Raw genomic sequence first — 24261 nt, forward strand, 5'->3', positions numbered from 1 at the left:
TGAATCCAGTCATCCGCATATAAATGCAAATGTAGGAAGAAAAGTTTGACTAATAGTCGTTCAGTGGAATAGCTAGCAACAGTGTCTCTTCAGACTAATAAATATACAAAACTACGACAAAACTCGCAGCATACTGAAGTACTCCTGCAAACCGCAGCAATGAAGTAACTTTTCTCATGTTTGGGGATTTCAATGCATTAATAAAACCGCATAAGGCTGCATCGGAGAAAATTTGGTTGTAAAATAATGACACTCTGACTCCTTTCAGACCCACGGGAGGTTGAAAAACACTGTTCCTGTCCAAACGTCTGCCCATCAGATTTCACATTGTTGAAAAGTATTGCAGCATCTGAGCATTAATGCCATCCAATATGCTCATTCTGGAACATTTTTAATCGCGTTACGTGGAATCGCATTAAGTAGAATCAAATGTCCCTTGATCTTTGGAGATAAAAGAGCTCATTGTGCTACAAAAACATACTCCACACAATCATAACTTCACCCTCTAGTCCAAAATGAGATTTTATTGATGGTAATCAGCTAAAAGAATTGGCTAAATGACTGTTTTCTGTGTTTAATGATCACCAAATCATCTAATTTTAAATCTCCAACTCATTGAAACTGTAGTTGAGGAGATTTGATGTCAAATTGTTAACAGATACTGTGTGCACACACTGAATAAGCTGACAAATAAATTAAATCACTACTGGTTAATGTAGTCATTGATCCCAAATCAGTTCAAACCCCCTTTTACACATTGTTGTTGTATTAATATTAAAATATATATAATTAATATATATTTAATATTAATACAACAACAATGTGTAATGTCAATATATATATATATATATATATATATATATATATATATATATATATATATATATATATTATATATATATATATATATATATGGAGTGTCATTATATATATATATATATATATATATATATATATATATATATATATATATATATATATATATATATTATATATATAATGACACTCCATATATATATATATATATATATATATATATATATACACACATTTATGTATATACATATATACATAAAATAAAATATATATATAAAATAAAAACAGAATCCACCAGTCAATCCGTCAATTGGTGAAGTTTGTTCCTCGCCCTGTCGCCACTGGCTTGCTTGGATCAGGACTTGTTGAACTTCGCATCGATATATTTGCTGTTCAGTGTTTGAACTTTCAGCAGTGAAATTTAAACCACACTCAACTAAACTAAACTGAACTTAAGCTCTGAAATCTGGACTTTACTAAAACTATGTTAAGCTGCTTTGACACAATCTACAATTTAAAACGCGCTATAAATAAACATGAATTGAACTGATTTGAATCTTGTCACATACTGTCACAAGCTGACGTGTAATGCGAAGGAGGAAGACAAGGTGAGGATGCAAACGCGGCATTAAAATATATATTTATTAAACAAACCAGAACAAAACAAAACTAGAACAAACCAGGGAACACAGCTCTCATGGACCACGAGAAGGGAAACAAACTGATATTTATATATATATATAGTCCTAGTCATCAATGAGGATGAACCACAGCTGTGTGTCTGGGATTACAGACTAACAGGAACTGGTGTGTGTGCGTGGTGCATGACGGTATATGAAGTCCATGTGACGGTATATATATAGGAATTAACAAATTACTTACGAATTAAACAAATTAACAAACGAACAGATAAAAAAAAACAATAAATGAATAAATAAATGTGCCAAAAAAACTGCTTTTTTTATCAATTATTGAACTTGATTTATTGGAATTTCAATTAATATGAAATAGTATAAAGAAAAAGATTATTCACTACGGATAATATTTTAATGGCTGTAAGGATGCTAAAAAAATCCAACACAAAAGCATCTCTCTATAAATACTAAGAACATAATACTAATACCTTATTATTAATATAATTATTATAATTATTAGTATAATAAGTATTAATATTATACAGTAAATTCTCCAAAAAGTCTCCAAAATGTGAAGTTTCAATTTGAAATTTGAAATACTCCATTATTATCATTATTATTATATCATGTTATGGAAGCCTTTTTTGGGTATGTCTCTTTAAATGCATATAAGTTGCTTTCCAAAAAAGGGGCGATGCTTTTTACAGCTCATACCTCAGTCACTCCAGCAAACAAAACCGCTGCACTGCCTTGTCAGTTTAAACTCCTCATATACAGTTTTCTGAAGCACAGACACGAAGCACCGGAGGAAAACTCAGCACTACAGTGGAGGCGTTTGAGTTTGTTCAGCAGCACTGCTTACTGACACTCCATAAAGAACATAGAGACTCCTACTGGAGTGAGTTTGTGCTTTGCAGATCTCTTTCATGGTCAAATAGCAACATGGCGCACTAAAGAAATCACACATGCAAAAGGCATAATATGACCCCTTTAAATCAGCACATGTGGATAAAGTTATTATTATTATGTAATAATAATAATAATAATAATAATAATAATAATAATAATAATAATAATAATGTAATAACAGCTGCCATTTTAGAGTAAGTTTTACAGATTTTATACAGTGTGCTTGAGGTCAAAAAGCACTTGAGCATTGTTTTTTTATTATCATTTAACTGTTGCAAAAACGAGAACCTAGGCCAGGGGACTCGTTACAAGCAGAATTCTTTATTGAGACGTGCTGGTTGTTCTGCAGTCAAACAGCATCTACAAGAAGTCTTTTAGTGACAAGAGTAGATTAACAAGTCTGCAAGTCTATCAAGTCTAAAAGAAGTCTGATTTGGGACAGAGTCCTCCTGTGTTTTTATGAGGGGGCCTCTCACGAGTGCCATTCGTGCCTGCTGTTCTCGCGTAAATCCACCAGAGGCTGCTGTCGACTGACCGATCGACTGAACCACCCTCCTCCTTCCTTAATCCCAACCAATAGTGTTTTCAAAAACACAGATTGACCTGATCACTCACTTCCCTAAACCCAACCGACCGTGTTTTCAAAAGGGATCCAGAAAAAGAAAAGCCCTCATGGCTGCCTCCGTTTTACCACGTTTTCAAATTTGACCACATTCTCACCTAGTTATTTACTTGATTATTTTATATTTTGGCTTTTGTTTTTGTTTTACCGAATTTCTGGAACCGTACTTCAGACTCGAACCCCGTCATGGTGATCAACTCCATTCCACATCACAATTCCGACAACATACACAGCAAGCCACCGGAGAAACAACAGCGGATAAGCCGTCCATATGTAGGTAAGCGGTCAGTTGGTGACCGCGAAAAGGAACAGCATCATACCACCCCGTATAATTCGTTTTAAAGACGAAATGCATCTATACATACCTCTAACTACATAATTCACGATCTTCAGAAATGTATATAGGGCTACATTTTCAGAATGAGCCTATGTTGCAACAAGCACTTGAGCAGTTTTTATTAGCACTACAACATCTGTAAACCACCTTAACTCCTGAACTACAAACAAAATTGAAAATCCTAAAGCTAAACCTTTGGAATAAGTACAGCATCTGCACTTGAGATCACATTACAGCTTCTGCGATCTTCCGGGATGCTGATGTGAAAGGATTATTCCCCTGCTAGCACGAGCAGTAGGCTGTTTTGACTTTTCTTTTTACTTACACAAATGCTCTCATCTGTGGTGAGCCAAATGTTTTCCAGAGCAAGGCCACAGAGGGAGAAAAGCCTCTCGTTTTCGGTGAGAGCGAATGGAGCCGCGAGCGATCTTCTGTTACCTGTTCGTCTGCCAGCGTTCGGCCCGGACAGCTGGCTCTCAATCGTTTCCCATTCACTCCATATTCAGCAGCAGCCCACAAAGAGAGAAGCCATATTCCCTTTGTCTGCTTCTCTCTATGTCTCTCATTAGCTTCAGGATTGCAGTGCTGACTTGTTAAACGCCTCGGCATGTCGAGCAGCAGATTGAGTCTGGTCCGTGCACTGCAAAATCCACATCTCCATCTGCTTGTAAAATTATGACCAGGCTCACACTGAAAATCTGATTTCTGCACATTTTTGAGCCAGTCCTTCAATACATTTACGTGCAGTTGAAGTCAGAATTATTAGCCCCCCTGTATATTTTTTTCCCCAATTTTTGTTTGACAGAAAGATTGTTTCAGCACATTTCTAAACATAATAGTTTTATTAATTCATTTCTAATAACTGATTTATTTTATCTTTGCCTTGATGACAGTAAATAGTAAATATTTGCTATTTATATATAAATATATACAGTAAATATTTTACTAGATAATTTTTAAGAAACTTGTATTCAGTTTAAAGTTACATTTGGGCTTAACGAGGTTAATTAGGCAAGTCATTGTGTATCGAAGGTTTGTTCTGTAGACAATTGAAAAACCTAAGCTCATTCTGATTACGTACCCCTGCATACATTTCTGGAGAGCACCAAATACATCCCAGGAGCTACATTTTTTTGCCGTTTTTTTTTTCGTGAATCCACCAGAGGCCGCTGTGTATGTTTTTTCAGATCTCAAAATTCTCTCACCAGTGCCATTCGCACCTGCTACTCGTCTGTAAATCTACCAGAGGCCACTGTCGACTGTCTGATTAACTGACTGATTGACTGATCCACCCTCCTCCTTCCCTAAACCCAACCGATAGTGTTTTCAAAAGCACTGATTGACCAGCGCCCACCCACTTCATTAAACCCAAACAACAGTGTTTTTAAAACCAATCCAGGACAAAAGAAAAGCCAGATTTTTACTACGTTTTCAGATTTTACCATGTTCTCACCATCATTTACTTGTTATTTTAATTTTATGGCTTTTGAGTCGGCGCCAATAGCCTAGTGATATTGTGTGCTGACTTACAGCACCGACGTGCTCATGGCGACCTGAGTTCGATTCCTGGCTCAATGTCCTTTGCCGACCCTTGCCCTCTCTCTGCTCCCAATGCTTTCCTGTCTGAAATCTCTACTGTCCTATCATAATAACGGTGAAAAACCCCTAAAAAAGAATAATTAAAAAAAATAAATTAAAGCTTTTGTTTTTGTCTTAGCTGCATTCTGAAACAATTTTTCGCCGGATTCGAACTCTGTCATCACAGTCAACTCCTCTCTGCATTTCAAATTCTCTGACGTATGTGGTGAGTCATCGGACAAACTCAACACAATCTTATGGCAGTTCGTAACTTTTTGATTTAGTGGCTAATTCGTATGAATTCGAACGATCTAATTCGTACAATTTAGTATTTCTAAATTTTTCTAAATTTTTACAATTTTGCTCATCTCCCAATGACGGTTGGGTTTAGGGGTGGGGTTAGGTGCCACGCCTCCTTTTTAAAATCGTACAATTCCGTACGACTGAACTCGTACGAATTTGTACGAATTAGCCACTAAACTGACAAAATGTAAAATACTTACGTTTTCTCGTGAGATCGGGCTGGACAAACTCATAACAGCAGAAAAGCCACAAACACATAGGTAAGTGGTTAGCTGGTAAGTGTGAAAAGGAACAGAGTCAGTGCCTGTAGCATTCGTTTTAAAGACAAAATGCAGCCATACGTACCTCTGGCTACATAAACTGTGATCTCCAGAAATGTAAACAGGGCTATGTTTTCAGAACGAGCCTATGTTGCAACTGAAAAACTAATATTGCTTAAGTTGGCTAATAATTTTGACTTTAAAATGGCTTTTAAAAAGTTAAAAACTGCGTTTATTCAAGCCAAAATAAAACAAAAAAGATTTCCTCTAGAAGAAAAAGTATTATATGAAATACTGTGAAAATTTCCTTGCTCTGTTAAACATCATTTGGGAAATATTTAAAAAAAATAACAATAATAATAAAAGAAAAATTCACATGAGGTGTACTGATTTTGACTAAAACTGTAAGTGTGTAAATATGTTTAATCCGTTTTTTTAATGCTAATTTCATTAATATTATTTAAATACTATTTAACTGTTTAGATGCTGTAAGTAAAGTACAATTTATAAAGTAATATTTATGTCTTTTTGTGGATGTATAACCTGTATATAAGAGACCTATTACAGCTTTATTTAACAAACTAAATGTTTTAATTGAATTTGCGTTGCATTTACTTGTTTGATTTTAAAAGGTTTTAGCTCCTGTATTCTCAAAATCAGTTCAAATAAAGCCACATTTTTTAATACAGTTGAAGCCAGAATTATTATTATTTTTATTTATTTTTATTTTTTTATATTTCCCAAATGATGTTTAACAGAGCAAGGAAATTTTCACAGTATGTCTGATAATATTATTTTCTTCTGGAGAAAGTCTTATTGCTTTATTTCGGCTTGAATAAAAACATTTTCAGGTCAAAATTATTAGCCCCTTTAAGCTATTTTTTTCCGACAGTCTACAGTAGTGTTTCCCAACCCTGTTCCTGTAGGCACACCAACAGTTCATGTTTTGGATGTCTCCCTCATCTGACCTATTAACTTCAGGTGTTGGAGTCTCTTCTAATGTTCTGATGAGTTGTTTCAGGTGTGTTTGATTAGGGAGAGAATGAAAATGTGTACTGTTAGTGTGCCTTCAGAAACAGGGTTGGGAAACTCTGGTCTACAGAACAAGCCATTGTTATACAATAACTTGCCTAATTACCCTAACCTGCCTAGTTAACCTAATTAACCTAGTTAAGCCTTTAAATGCCACTTTAAGCTGTATAGAAGTGTCTTGAAGAATATGTAGTCTAATATTATTTACTGTCATCATGACAAAGATAAAATAAATCAGTTATTAGAAATGAGTTAATAAAACTATTATGTTTAGAAATGTGCTGAAAAAAAAATCTTCTCTCCGTTAAACAGAAATCAAGGAAAAAAATAAACAGCGGGCTAATAATTCAGGGGGGCTAATAATTATCACTTTAACTGTATATAAAATTCTGTGCACAAGAATTTAAAAAGCTAAAGAAGTTTGCAGATTCTGTCTGGTCCTGGTTGTGATTTATGGAAATCTGGTTGCAGTGTTGGAATAAACTATTAAAAATAATAAGTTATTTCTTTGAAGAACATTTTTCAAGTAACTAGTAAAGTAATTCATTACTTTTAATTTCCCCCCAAAATTGAAAATACTAAATTTGTACTATTAATAAAAAAGTAATAATCACTTCATGACTGTCAGGATTATGTGTTTTCCATGTCTAGTGTTTCATGTGATTTTGTTATGTCATGTCACTCCTTGGTTCTGTTTTCCCACCGTTTGTTAATGTTTATTCATTTCGCCTGTGTCTCACCCCTGTTTGTAATCAGTTTACTCATGTCTTGTGTATTTATAAGTGTTGTTAGTTCCTGGTTCGATATTGTATTGTCTACATCCTTGTCATTCCTGTTCCTGTTTCTAGATGCAAGTGTTTTGTAAATGAAAATACATTTTTGATAATCCTCGTTGTCCCTGTGAAAATGACCATATGAGATTAGGCTTGGGTTTTCAGTAGTATTACAGCACACTGTGAGCGCATGTTATTACCATTTGCTGTTCACTTTTGGCATGTGATAAGAGTGTGTGAACACAGAAACTGTGATGAGTGACGTCAGACTTAACAAGCGTATTTAAACAGTCATCTGCACCAAAAAAAATCCCCATTTACTGTTTGATGGCTTCACTCCCCTGACAAGATACATCAGCAAATCAATGCTTATTACATGAGCTGCCAGAGGAGGATCAAATGAGCTCAAACGCGTGATTGCTGGCTCTTTGCTGATTGTTTCCTCTCATCATTGTGATCGTCCTCCTCGTATTACACAATGCTTACATTTTTGCTCCTCTGAGGGGAGGATATTTGTTTGCAGTTTCTGCTTAAATGAGAAGGCAAATTGGACGAAACAATGTTTTGCAGTTGCATACCATGTAGATTAGTGCACAGATTATATATGCTCAAAGGGAAATTATGAGATGAGGTAATGGTATTACTGTTTCTGTTTTATTTCACTCTGAAATTTATGTTAAGCTGTATGTGCTGCATAAATGAGATGGATAGATGGAACTGAGTGGAAGGATTAATGGAATCTGGTAGATGGATGGATGGGGGTTGATAAATGGATGGATGGGGATTGATAAATGGATGGATGGATGGATGGAAATAGGTGGAAATGGGTGGAAATGGGTGGACATGGATGGAAATGGATGGAGGGATGGATAGATGGAACTGGATGAAACTGGATGGATGAACAGAACTGGATGAATGGATGGATGGATGGATGGATGGATAGATAGATGGAACTGGATGGAACTGGATGGATGAACAGAACTGGATGGATGGATGGATGGAACTGGATGGATGGATGGATGAAACATGGATGGGTGGAACTGAATGGATGGATTGAACTGGATAGATGGGTGGAGGAATGGATGAATGGGTGGATGAATGGGATGGGTGGATGGATGGATGGATGGAAATGGATGAAATAGGTGGAAATGGGTGGACATGGATGGAAATGGATAAATGGATGGATAGATGGATGAATGTGTAGGTGATGGATGGATGGAACTGAATGGATGAACAGAACTGGATGGATGAACAGAACTGGATGGATGGATGGATGGATGGATGGATGGATGGATGGATGGATGGAAACTTGGATGGTGGAACTGAATGGATGGATTGAACTGGATAGATGGGTGGAGGAATGGATGAATGGGTGGATGGATGGGTGGATGGATGGATGGATGGAAATGGATGAAAATAGGTGGAAATGGGTGGACATGGATGGAAATGGATAAATGGATGGATAGATGGATGAATGTGTAGGTGAATGGATAGATGGAACTGGATGGAACTGGATGGATGAACAGAACTGAATGGATGGATGGATGGAACTGAATGGATGTATTGAACTGGATAGATGGGTGGATGAATGAATGGATGGATGGATGGGTGGATGGATGGATGGAAATGGATGAAAATAGGTGGAAATGGGTGGACATAGATGGAAATGGATAAATGGATGGATGGATAGATGGATGAATGTGTAGGTGGAGGGACGGATGGAACTGGATGGATGAACAGAACTAAATGGATGAACAGAACTGGATGGATAGGTTGGAACGGGATGGATGGATGGATAGATGGATGGATGGAACTGGATGGATGTAACTGGATGGATGAATGGAACTGGATAGAGGGATAAATGGATGAAACTGGATGGATGGAACTGGATGGATTGATGGATGGATGGATCGATCTCAATGGATGGGTGGATGAATGAAAGGATGGATGGATGGATGGATGGATGGATGGATGGAACTGTGTGGATGGGTGGATGGAATCGTATGGATAGATGGATGGATGGAACTAGGTGGATGGACGGATGGGTGGATGGAACTGGATGGATGGATGGATGGATGAATAAATGGAACTTGAGAGATGAATGGATTTATAGATAAATGGATTGATGGACTGATGGATGGATGAATGGATGGATAGAAAGACAGACAGATAAATAAATGGATAGACATGTTTTTCTGTTAAATTAAAAGCCTTTTTTAGTAACTTTCAATTAAAGTTATGTAGAAAATAAATCATTCTGACAATAAAACGGCATGTTTATATTTTATGGTACATTTCAGAAGCTGAAAAAACCTTGACAGAGCAAACTGCCCAACTTTAACAATTTAGTCAATATTGTTAGAAATCTTAAGAATTTTCTTCCACCATGCCAGTAATCAATAAAATAAATGAGTTCTTCAGCAGAGCATCTTTACAAAGGTCTTTCTCGGTTTACCACAGCCATATACATTTAGTAAAAAGTGACAGATCACAAAAGCTGCTGCACGACACAAATAACCCAAATAACTCAGGCCATCTTCTGTTTGCTTGACATCTCTGTTGTGACTTTGGCACCTACTGCGATTCACTTTGCCAACAACCTGGGCAAAAACTCAAACCCAGAGGCCCGAGAGCTGAACCTGGGCCACACGCCTGACCTATGGAGCTCCAGTTGAGATTGACAGACCTCACATCAGCTTGAAGGTCTGTCATGTTTCATGAGCGAAATATGGTGCGTATAAGGGCATGTCAGAAATCAGCCAATCAATGTTATCTTCCTTCTTTACGGCTATCTTCGCTGCTGTTTACATTCGGATCGACATGCGTGAACGTCGCATCCGAAATGCCACGAACTGAAAAGGTTCAAACTGTCACATGGGTTGATTATGACTCACTTTATGCACATGGAATTCTATCAAACGAATCAGCAGTTGTTATAAGGAAGTAGCACTTTGTGAATCCGAAACATACTTACATTAACGCTGAAAGCTATTTGAATTATGCGGCCTTTGAAAATGTCAACCTATTCAAACATGGACTGAACACAGTCAACGATGGCAATGTGCTTCCTGTCATTTCATCTTTTATCAGTTTTAAAGGTGACATTGATAAATGGATGGATGGGGATTGATAAATGGATGGATGGATGGATGGATGGAAATGGGTGGAAATGGATGGATGGATGGATGGATGGATGGAAATGGGTGGAAATGGGTGGACATGGATGGAAATGGATGGATGGATGGAAATGAGTGGAAATGGGTGGACATGGATGGAAATGGATGGATGGATGGATGGATGGATGGATGGATGGATGGAAATGGGTGGACATGGATGGAAATGGATGGAAAGATGGATGGATAGATGGACATTGAATGCAATTTTGACTTTTGTAGATTTTAGTTTGTGTGTGTTTAGCTAGATTTGTGCTGTGTCTGCCAACTCAGACAAGCTGTTAAAAACAAAACACAACAAAAAAATAAACATTTAGCTTGTACTTTCTTAAATTTGTGCATCAACACTCTCAGAAATGAAGGTACGTGAGCTGTCACTGGGGTGGTACCTTTTCAAAAGGTACACGTTTGTACTAGAAGGGTCCATATTGGTACCTCAAAAGTATTTTTACCTGTCAAAAGTAATTTTACCTGTCAAAAGTCTTAAAAGTATTTGTTCACCTGACAGGTTTTGGACCATATGGGTTATACCATGTGTGTTTGGATATAACTCAGTTGTTTGACCACACTTTGTTATTACAGTCCATTATAAATTATGTGTAGTGCAATGGTTTAGCAATTGAATATCGAGTTTTAAGCCCTCCTGAATTATTAGCCATCCGGTATATTTTTTTCCCAATTTCTTCTTATTGGAAAGAAGATTTTTTTCAAGACATTTCTAAACATAATAGTTTTAATAACTCGTTTTTTCCTTAAATCCTTTAATTTCCTTTATCTTTGCCATGATGACAGCACATAATGTTTGCCTTTATTTTTATTTTTAAAGATACTCGTATTCAGCTTAAAGTGACATTTAAAGACTTAACTTGGTTAATTAGGCAAGTTATGGTAATTAGGCAAGTCATTATATAACCTGATGGTTTGTTCCGAAGACAACCAAGAAGTATTGCTTAAAGGAGCTAATAACATTGAGCTTAAAATGTTTTTTTTTTTAAATTATTATTAAAATCTTATTTTATTCTAGCTAAAATAAAAAAAATAAGATTTGATTTATCTATTATTTATTTATATAATTTTTTTGCTCTAGTAAACACCATGTTGAAAATATTTTAAAAAATTATAATTATAATACATCATAGGAGTGCTAATAATTCTGACTTCAATTCTATGTCTTGCCTAGATGTAAGCTTGAACAAAATTTTCATTGATAATGGCAGGCTGCACTGTCAAGCAATTACAAATTTTAGGGGGTGCAATGGTTTAACACATCAAAAAATGGATTAGTAGGTTAAAACCCAGATGAGACGCTGTAGTCTCAGAAAGGGGCGGGGCAGTAGCAGCTCATTAGCATATAAAGAAACAGCTTACTGTGGACGGATGTGTTTTAACAGGGTAAAAGAACATTTAATTACACAACAACTGAGAAATATAGCTAAACCAAGTTATATAACTTTTCTGTGAAAAATGGGCATTCGATATCACCTTTAAAGTACAAATTAAATAAAAAATAACCATATTGCCAGTTTTGTGAACAATTCATCCATGCATGTCATTAAGAAAAAAAAAAGTTTGCCCTTGTAATCTGAGATTGAAATCTGAAAATGCACTTCCTGTTTGTTTTCAATTCAATTCTCAGATTACATCTGTCTGAGGTATTGGGCGTGGCTTACATACTTAACCACGCCCCTCCTGCTGTCCATTTTGACAACAAACAGAAATGTTGAGGAGGAGGAGTCTTGTATTAACTCTCCCCAAACCCTTTTCTCCCTCTTTCTGATTGAAATGCCTCCTTTACTACATCCAATCAGCTCGCAGTTGAAAAACAAGCCACGCCCACTGTTTTCTCATTTACTATTCCATTTCTCTAGGAACTGCATCACAATAGGAAAACAAACAAACAAAAGAGCTTCCGGTTCAGGCACACTTTAAAGAAATGTCTTCTTGCAGTTTTGCCGATTAGCAAATCAAGCATGGTCAAAAGTAGGTGGGCAATGCAACATAGTGGATTATGATGGGCAAACCAGAAGAGGTGATGCCAATCAAATGAGACATGAATATAAATAGGGCAGAGATCTCGCTCCTAGCCCTGACAGCTTATGCTGATTACATTTTTTCCTCTCTCGCACTGACAGGCCATTACAAATTCATCTTCTACTTTTTTTTTTTCATTCCAGACGCGCCACATGACCTATGAGTGCCAGGCTGCTAATGTAAGGAATACTGTCTCCACAACACTGACATAATTGAATATCTTAGCGTGACATATTGGTTTTGGACACATCTGGGCCTGTTCATATGTATTAGCTTCTTGCATGATCTGTGAGGGACGGTACAAATTAATCACAGCGATCGGATGAAAGCGAGGAGTGTGTGGGGAAATCAGGAGTGACTCTATAGGCAAGAGTGGTGTACTGTATATTCTATTTGTGTCTGTGAGTTATAATTGGTTCCACTGCAAAGCCCAAGATGTCCAAGATGTGTTACATGACTTAAAATTCATCTTTATTTCTATAGCGCTTTTACAATTTAAATGATGTCAAAGGAGCTTAACATAGAAGTTCAAGTGTATGTACATTGAAACTGTGTCAGTCCAATTTTCAGTCCAGTTTAGATGTTCAGTTTAGTTCAGTTCAGTGTGGTTTAATTTTCACTGCTGAAAGTCCAAACAGGGAAGAGCAAATCCACTGATACACAGGTCCAGAAGTCTCAAATCAATTGTACAGTCATGTATAAAAGTCTGAGAATTAATGAGAAATAAAAAATAATAAATAAATAAATAAATAAATAAGATAAAATAAAAAAACAGGAGGGATGCAAGATGTTTTGGTAAACATGGATTATCAGTCAATATAAATGATTATTTGCCAGTTATTATATACAATAAAAATCTAGTTGTGCTTGCATAATTGCATATTTTGACCTGTAAATTAAATTAAATTATGATTAAACATAAAAAAAGAACCAATCGAGCAAATACTCAAAAAATGCAGTTAAATGCAGTTGTGTTCAATCTCAAAATGAATATCTATTTAAATAATTAATAATTATATTACTAAAAATATGAAAATAATAAAACAAGTATTAAACAAGTAGAAACCATAGTTTTATCATTGAAATAAAATGCATTTAATATTACATTACATATAGTGAAATTACAGTAATATTAATAATAATAACTCATATTAACAATATTCATTCATTTTCTTTTCGGCTTAGTCCCTTTATTAATCCGGGGTCGCCACAGTGGAATGAACCGCCAACTTGTCCAGCACATGTTTCATGCAGCGGATGACCTTCCAGCCGCAACCCATCTCTGGGAAACATCCATACACACTCACTCACAGTCATACACTACGGACAATTTAGCTTACCCAATTCACCTGTACCGCATGTTTTTGGACTGTGGGGGAAACTGGAGCACCCAGAGGAAACCCACGCGAACGCAGGGAGAACATGCAAACTCCACACAGAAATGCCAACTGACCCAGCCTTGAGCCAGCAACCTTCTTGCTGTGGGGCGATTATTATTATTATTATTATTATTATTATTATTATTATTATTATTATTATTATTATTATTATTATTATTTTAATAATGATAGATAATATAAATCTAATTGTACATGCACAATTGCATATGTTGATCTGTAAAATAAAATAAAATAAAATTTATATGGTAATGATATGTCAACAAATGCAGATTAAATGAACTAATAAAGCAAATAATTAAAAATGCTGTTAAACCTCAAAATTAATATCTCTTTAAATAAAATAAAATACTAGATTAAAGTTTATATTAAAATAATAAAACATTGCATTAAACAAGTAAAAACTGCATTTAATATTGAAATAAAATATATTTAATATGACATTATTATATATAATGACAGTGCAGTAATAAAAATATTCACAACAACAACAACAACAACAACAGTAATAATAATAATAATAATAATAATAATAATAATAATAATAAGTATTAATAATAATCATTATATATAACAACAATAATAATGAATATAATAATAATAATAATAATAATAATAATAATAATAATAATAATAATAATAATAATAATAATAATCGTAATATTAATAATGTTAATATTAATAACAACAACAAGAATAAATAAATAAAAATATAAGTATAAGTAATACATTATAAATAATATTAATAACAAAAACAACAACAATAGTAATAATAGTAATAGCTGTTAATAAATAGTACATACTCATGTAAATAAAATATTAAACAAATACATTTATATTTAATTTCAGACTTCACATTAAACAAAATCCCTGACACAAACCAGTTCTGACCGACTCAATACAGCGTCACAATTCAAGGCAAACAACAACGGTGACGTAAATGCTTCATTTGTGTGCACTTAAATAGCCATGGATGCGCATAAGTGAGCATCAATACACACTGACTCCTTAATTAGTGCAACAGCAACTTAATGAGAGAGATTTAGAGAAAGGCAAAGACAGATAAAAAGAAAGCGAAGGAAAGAGACCTAAATCCCATCGCCAGCCTCCCCAATTCAATCACTGTGGGTAGAGAGTTCATTAATGGAGTTAACCGACTAATTACCAGATGATGAATAGAGTCAGCGGTCCCTCGAGACGAGCATCTGCTGAGGCTCACAGGGGCCGCGAGTCTGGGGGAAAAGAGTTTTTAGCTGAGAAATAAATTCCCCATGACAGCTCAGTCTGTGACGTTATCGAGAGCAGAGGATGAGCTGCCACCTGTTAGATTACCAGCAGCAAACATACGGGTGTTCAATGCTGTTTAGTGACAGCATGCAATATCGTATATACTGCATGCTTATTTATTTATTTATTAAAAAAATATATATAATTCTGGACACTACTGACAGTCCTGGGTTTATTAAGAGAGAATAATATTGTGAATAAAATAAAATAAAATAATTTATACAATTAATAAAATTAAATAATAAAAACAAAATTTAAAACTTGCTGGCTTTGAAGATTTTAGTAAACCTTTTTTAAATAAAATAAAATATAAAAAATAACGCAAAAAAATAAAAAATTTAATAAAATAATCAAATAATTATAAAATGAAATAATATTAAATAATAAAAACTAAATTTAAAATTTGCTGGCTTTGAAGATTTTAGTAAAACTTAAATAAATAAATAAATAAATAAATAAATAAATAAATAAATAAATAAATAAATAAAGTAAAAAAAATAATAAAGTAAAAAAAATATATAAAATATTTTAAAAAATATATGTTAAAATAAAGTATAACATAAAATAAAATAATAAAAATGAAATGTAAAAAAATTTAAATTATAATATTTTTAAAAAATGGAATATTAAAAATACAATTTTTGCAAACCTTTTTTTAATAAAAAAATCTGAATAAAATAAAGTAAAAATAAACGCAATAAAACTAAAAATAAAATAAATAAATAAATAAATTAATTAATTAATTAAATAAAATAAGTCTGACATAAATAAATCTGCAAACACACATGTGCTTAAAACAACAAAACAAAGTATTGTGTGGATTGCATGCTTATTATTTATTTATTTATTTATTTATTTATTTATTTACAATGCGGGCTTTATTTAAATCTGCTATAGTAAACAATAACGATAATAATAATAATAATATTATATTATTATATAATATTATTATTATTATTATGGGCAGCATGGTGGCACAATGGGTAGCACAATCGCCTCACAGCAAAAAGGTTGCTGGTTTGAGCCCCGGCTGGGTCAGTTAGCATTTCTGTGTGGAGTTTGCATGTTCTCCCAGTGTTGGCGTGGGTTTCCTCCGGGTGCTCCGGTTTTCCTCACAGTCCAAACACATGTAGTATAGGTGAATTGGGTATGTTAAACTGTCTGTAGTGTATGAGTGTGTATGGATGTTTCCCAGGGATGGGTTGCAGCGGGATAGGCATTCGCATATGTATAGGCAACATTTGCTGGATAAGTTGGCGGTTCATTCCGCTGTGGTGACCCCAGATTAATAAAGGGACTAAGCTGAAAAGATAATGATTGAATGAATAAACGAATATTATTATTATATAAAATAAATACATTTTGTTATAATTTTTTTCTAATTTATATTATTTTATTATATTTTATTTGTTTTGTTAAATGATAACATTATTATTATTATTATTATTATTATTATTATTATTATTATTAGTAGTAGTAGTAGTAGTAGTAGTAGTAGTAGTAGTAGTAGTAGTAGTAGTAAATAAATAAGTAAATAAATAAATAAATAAATAACACTTGTGAATTACTAAATTAATAATGTATTTTCTGAGCTCTGAGCTTTGTTATATTTTTATTTGTAAATTATATTATTTTAGTATATTTTATTTATATTAAATAATAACATTATTATTATTATTATTATTATTATTATTATTATTATTATTATTATTATTATTATTTTCTGAGCTTGTGGTTTTGTTGTTGTTCTTTCTTTTTCAGTTTTTTTTTTCATGCTGTCACCATGAGGAAAGCAGCTACTAAATAATTTATCCTGACTTGTTGATTTTTTTTTTCTAGAGGAATCCTCTCTATGGAAAGTTCCAATAAACAGTTTTGTGTGTGTGAAAACTCACTGTGAAAAAGCATGACAATGACGCACACTGGCCTGTTTTGAGTATCTTAATGTCATTTGCATGCCCAGATAAACAACTTTACAAACCCCGCTTAAGCCTCTGTGATCAAGCAGCTGAGATACATTTTACACTGAGTAAAGAAGTAACTGTGGTAAAGTGACCAAATCTCACTGTACTGTATATTAAGCTATGCATATGGCTGAAAAGAAGACAACGGCACAGAACTAAAGGTTAAACCTCATCAAAAACAGAAAGATGTTTTTCTCTTTTCCCTCGTCTTCCCGCCAGAGAAATATTTTTCAATATGATGCACAAAATCAAGGAGCATTGCTTATTGGATGACACTCAATAAATAAATTTCACGAAATAAATAAAGGCTCACATCAGTCAGAATAATGCAAGTTTTGTATTTGAGCAACTTGTTAAATGCAAATTTGACCTCTGTGTGTTTCACTGTTATAGATCAGTGCTGAAAACTAACAAATTGTTTTTGATTGGGCAGGCGGCGATCGCAAAGTAAGGGGGGAGGAGGGTGGTGGTGGCGATTGATCAAGAGGGGCACCTCAGCCAATGAGGGCAAAGGTGCAGGGGCTCTAGCCACCGGGCCACCCCCCTGTGCACGGCCCTGATCCTATCGCATTTGCGTGCAAAAAGAGTGCAAAGCTTAACGCGCGTGCTGTCTGTCTGTCTGTCTGTCTGTCTGTCTGTGTGTGTGTCGTGTCCTCGCTGTGTATGTGTGTCTGGTCTGGGTGTGTACGAGTGAACTTTGTAACGACATTGTATCGTTGTAACTTAACACAACAAATGCATCAAATACTAAAGTTCTTACTGTAGTTTTTCTCACAAACTTTAGGTGAGATCTGCTTCCTTTAAGTCTGCCTGTCGTCTGACGCAGCCTAGGGAGGAGATTAAGGCATACAGAAAGGCACGTAGAAATGGGACGGGGAGGACTAGCCTTAAAGGCGTAGTACAGCAAAACTGCCACTCAGTGCAAAAATGTATAAAATAGAATCTTATAAAAGGTATAATAAAAAATCTGACTGGTCTTTTGAGCTGAAACTTTACAGACACATTTTGAAGACACAAAAGACTCTGAAATCTGAAAAAAGGGGTAACCTAGGTGCCCTTTAAAACAAACAAAAATAAATTTGGGGGTGAAAAAAAAAAAAAAGAAATATATATAAAATGCTAATAAAAACAGCCCTAAAATGTATTAATATCCTTCTTTCGAGCTGTGAACTCTGCAGCACAGCTCAATGTCAGGTTTTTGAGTCGTGGCAGACATGAATCCTGAACTCCTGGAGGGAAAGTCCCTTTAAACTCAAGCTGAAGCACAGATCAAGAGATTCCTGCTACATCTACACTCCATCGCCGCCTAAAAACATTTCATTAAGTGCAGATTCCCCTGTTTTCTCTGCTCAATTCTTCCTTCGTGGAGCATCTGCAATTACACTAGTTTAATCATGCTAAATTGCAGCAGGGATTTTCTTCTGAAATGTCACACTTTACATTATGGCTGCACACACTGTTATCTATTTTTAATTCACTAACTGAAAATAGATAGATAGATAGATAGATAGATAGATAGATAGATAGATAGATAGATAGATAGATAGATAGATAGATAGATAGATAGATAGATAGATAGATAGATAGATAGATAGATAGATAGATAGATAGATAGATAGATAGATAGATAGATAGATAGATAGAAACTGGGAATGAACAGACAGATGAACAGACAGACAGACAGACAGACAGTTAGATAGAGAGATAGATAGATAGATAGATACTGGGAATGGAAGGACGGACGGACGGACGGACGGACGGACGGACGGACGGACGGACGGACGGACGGACGGACGGACGGACGGACGGACGGACGGACGGACGGACGGACGGACGGACGGACGGACGGACGGACGGACGGACGGACGGACGGACGGACGGACGGACGGACGGACGGACAGACAGACAGACAGACAGATAGATAGATAGATAGATAGATAGATAGATAGATACTGGGAATAAACAGACAGACAGACAGACAGACAGACAGACAGACAGACAGACAGACAGACAGACAGACAGACAGACAGACAGACAGACAGACAGACAGACAGACAGACAGACAGACAGACAGACAGACAGACAGATAGATAGATAGATAGATAGATAGATAGATAGATAGATAGATAGATAGATAGATAGATAGATAGATAGATTTTAATCCAGGAATACCAGAAAAGAAGTAATAATAATAATTATCAAGTGAGCTCTTCATTTTCTTCCCATATATTAGTATCTTGAGGTGAGCAATAAACACAATATAATATAAAACACAAAATAATATAAAAGCAATAAGGCACCCAAGGCGTACATTATTATGAATACAGTCACATCTGATGTGGTGGCAGGCCTAATTAAAAATGCAAGTCTGCATACATTACAAAGCCTGTAATAAAAGATGCACAAAGCCGTTAATAATAAATGAGCCTGGTGCTTTCAGTCCTCAGGGTCTCGGACTTATGTGATTCTCTCAAGCTTCACTGTGTTTTTAGTGCCACCACTCAAAAATATATATACAGTTAAAGTCTGAATTATTAGCCCACATCTATATATATATATATTTTCCCCAATTTCTGTTTAATGAAAATATTTTTTTCAACACATTTCTAAACATAATAGTTTTAATAACTCATCTCTAATAACTGATTTATTTTCTCTTTGCCATGATGACAGCACATAATATTAGACTAGATATTCTTCAAGACACTAGTATTCAGCTTAAAGTGACATTTAAAGGCTTAACTAGGGTAATTAGGGTAAAGTTAGGGTAATTAGGCAAGTCCTAACAGTGGTTTGTTCTGTAGACAATCGGAAAACCACTTGCATTAGTATAATAATATTACCATTAGTATTATTTATTATATGCTTATTTATATTTGTTTTAATAAAAACAAGTGTAGATTTGTCCACCCTTTGGGTTTTGTAGACGTATACATCACCGAATGGGGTATAAGAACAGGACATGTGTTTGCATATAACTCAGCATTTTGACCACACTTCATTATTATTGTTCATTCACTAGTTTGCTGGAAATTAGAGCTGAATTTAGAAATAGTTTTGAAACAAATCTTTGCGATTAACAAACTAAGGCATGACAAGGCAAGCACATTTCATACACCGTGGCAATTCAAAGTGCTTTACATAAATAGGAATAAAAGAAACAAGTATAAAAAAAATAAAACAAATAATAAAAATAAAAAATAAGCATAAAAGCAGATAAAATGTGTTATAAAAGAATGAAAAAGAAGAGCAAATCATAATAGTGCGATCTGTCGGACGTAGCACAGTGCTCATTCAGTAAAAGGCACAGCTAAATTAAATATGTAGGCTAATGGATGTCCTTAGTGAAGTGATTTTCCACCGTTTCCTCATCCACAAAAGTAAAGGAGTAAAGTAAAGAGTAAAAGTAAAGTAAAGAGAAAGTAAAGAGGCTGAATGTAGGAGGCTCGTTCTTTATCCTCGTGCTGCAGATTAAAGCTGAAGATCTTTGCCCGAACCTGAAGGAGCCCGACGGGACCCGATGGGTTCATGCAGGTTTGGGCTTAATTTCTATCATTTTAGATGGAGTCGGGCCAGGCTTGGGCTTGCGTGGTAAATGAACAGTCATGTGATGCATTTCTATTAGCACGAGAAAGTATTTAAATCGTTTGTTACAACATCAAAACCCATCCCTGCAAAGGTGAAACAAATGATGAAGTCAAAAAGAGCAAATTTTGCTGGGAAAATGTACTGCAAGCTGACAGGGAAAACGACAAGTTCACTCGCTACATTGAAACCGCTGTTATGGAAAAATAAATGTTTTTCTTGGCTGGTGGAAGATGAACAAACAATCCTACCCAAAACTTGCAAATTAGCCAGATTAGTGGTACTACGGTATGCATCCTGGCCAGCAGCAGCAGCAGTGAAAGGGTCTTCAGTGCTGCTGGACACACCCTCAGTGAGTGCAGGACAGCGCTAAAGCCACAGTAGATTTAATAATGTTCCTCCACAAAAACACGTAGCCTAATCTTGGTGAGTAAAGGATTTTTGAATTATAACTAAATATTAATTAAATCAAAACTGCATAATGTAGTCAGAGTATATAGTCTAATGTTGGCATTATTATTCAGCTTCACCGTCGCCTAAAGGCTGGATTGTGAAGAGAAGTGGCAAAACAAATCCCGCAGAGCCTTTATGTTAATTTCATTATTACCAAATACCAAGAATTAATTAATTTATTTTTATTTAGAATTTATTTTAATTTAATTTGTTAAGAAAGACTTATTTGTGTTGGTGTGTTGGCCAATTTAAAGCTTAAGTGTATGTACCTAGGCCTTTTTAGAGTGCTGAGATGTTACGATATTACAGAGGACTTGTTTTACTTCTTTGTTTCAACTTCTAAGTAGCCTATAGCCTACGTTTGTTATGAATAAATTATGTTAAAACACGTATAAATGACTCATTCTTAAAAAAAAAGGCGAAAGAGCTGTGTGCGTGTGCACATTTGAATAATGTCGGGCTGTAGATGGGTTCAGGCTTTTAAAAAGCTGTCAATCAAAATGTACTTGTCTGGCTTGGGTCGAATTCTGTCAGGCTCGGGCCCTATTGGGCATAACTTTTATGGTCAGATTACAGCTCTGCAGATGCTCTGTTTAACTGTTAGTGAAGCATTCAGTTTTTCCTCTTACAAAGTTCACCATGTAAATAGCAAATGCACCATGGAGTGACACAACTGACTCTTAAAGGGTATGAGAGATGAGACTCTGATTGGTTTAATACAAGTCATGCTCGAAACACACCCTTAACTCATTAAGAGAATAAGCTCAACCCTGTTAGACCATGCGTCGGGGTGCAGAGTGTATTTTTCCATCCTGAAAATATAGCAAAAGTGGATTCGGACACGTCCTTAATGCTTTTGTGCCATGCGCTTTAGACTTTGTACCTAGATTGTTAAAATTGAGATCTAAAATTGCTTTTATTGCAGCCGAAATAAAACAAATAAGAGTTTCTCTAGAAGAAAAATGATAGAAAATCCTGTGAAAAATTCCTGAATCTGTTAAACATCATATGGGAAATATTTGATGAAGAAAACAAAAAGTCTAATAATTCTGACCTCAACTGTATATACTCCTCAGGGGCTCAATTTAACCCAAGGCTGACCTGGAAATGGCATTATTTATTTGAAGCCAAGTTGCTTGGCATCGACTTTTTTTTTTTTTTTTTGTGAAATACGTTTTTGCCATACAATTAGTGTCTCTACAAGTGGAGTACAAGATGACAAGTGAACCCTGAGGTTTTAGCAGCGTGATGCCGATAGACAACATCTTGGTCAGAGCGGCGCTGTGTGTAATCATCACATATGATACCGCTGACCTTTCACTGACTCCAAACCTCTCTGAACAAGCAGCCAATTACATTATATGTGCTGCGTGACATTCAAAAGGTCAATATAAAGACTGTGAGTCTACAAGTGGTGGTAGACCACACTAAACAACTTGCTTATAGCCATGGTCAAACCAATTCACATAAGTCTACAGTGTAAAATCCGTATTTTGTGATTTTTTTTTATTATTTATTTATGGTTTTGAACTGCATTATAGGAGCTTGATCTTTCTTCCAACAACTTTTAACTTTTAAAAGTTCAAAAGAGTTACGTATTGTCATTTTTAATAGTTTAAAGGGATCTATTGTCTGGGTTGGTGTTGTATATTATGCTACATTAACCTTGTAACAAATTAGTCTAGGCTGTGAATTACATTATTAAAATTTTTATTTTTATTTTACTTATTTTTCCCTGTTTATTTATTTTTTTGAATAGATGAATTACCGGTAAGTAAACATTCAGAATGCGCACGCAGCGAGGTTGCAGAAAAAACCAAGAGCGCTAACATTTACAGCAAAGGAATGACATCCGATGCGGTACAGAGTTTGTTGTTGTATTATAGATAAGTTATATTGATTACATATTATATATATTATTTACATAATGCTTTCAGCTTGTTATAACAGTTTGTCACCCAGTGATAAGCACAGTTATTCAGCAAAATTAATGTTAAAGTGAGCAGCGTTCATCGGACAGGTCCATTTACGACAGCACCCTCCCAATGGATACTGGGTAACAAGAAATGGCCAAGCATCCAGCCCGAAATATCTCATTGAAACTCCAAGTGATTTTACAAGAGAGAAATTAAAGGCCTAAAAGTCTTTGAACAATTTTGTTCTGTGTGGTCATGTTCAAGAAATAATGCTCTATGATCACCAGATTCAACACTTTGTAGTGCTAAAAACTGAAATAGGTTCTGCCTAGCCAAAGACAAGGAAAGAAGACGGAGCTGTACAAGGCCTGTGTAATCATCAACAAGCAAAACAACTGCATTCTGACAGCGAACTGCACCTGTATGGCAGGGTATGTGAACTTAAACGTTCACGTTTCATTCTAAGCATTCAGTATCCGCAGTTTAATTAACCATATTTAACTGTTTTTGCTGAAATCATTGCTGCAATCAAAAACAAGTAATGTGTATGATTCAGCATAGCGTCAACTTACCTGGTATAACATGAGAAATGCAAAGCCAAGCATTTTTAATTAGGTCCTCACTCCATTCAGCTCCCTTTCAGCCAAAGACATCTGCAGTTGGCATTAAAAGCATTGCGGTGTACTGTAAAAGTTACGTTTTCTATTTCTGGACTTTAGAATTTGGCATCCTACCGTACAACACGACATGTTTGCTATTGCAACCGGTCTTTTTTTGCAACCGGGAACCCATGTGACGTCATGTGTGACGTAGGTTGGTAAATCCTCTATTGCTTTATGAGACCTTGATCTGACTTTTAACAACTTTTAACCTTAAAATTGAGGAAAAAAGTGGCTTTTATGAACATTTTAATAGTTTAAAGTGATATTTCATCATTCAAAAAAGTGTTATATTGTCTGGGTTGATGTTGTATATTACGCTACAAAAACCTTGTAATAAACTGTCAGTACATTTTCTGTCATTTTACAAACTTATTTCTCCGTATATTATTTCTTATACGTGATGTTATTTCAAACTACTAAAATGTCCCTAAAAGTCTCTTTGTTTAACTGTAGAGTTGAATTTTCAACATTAAAAGTTGACAGAGCAGAGATCAACATCCCATAATGCAATTGACAACCATAAATAAA

Source organism: Danio aesculapii, chromosome 19 (genome assembly GCF_903798145.1).
Source record: "Danio aesculapii chromosome 19, fDanAes4.1, whole genome shotgun sequence".
In the NCBI taxonomy this organism is placed as follows: Eukaryota; Metazoa; Chordata; class Actinopteri; order Cypriniformes; family Danionidae; genus Danio; species Danio aesculapii.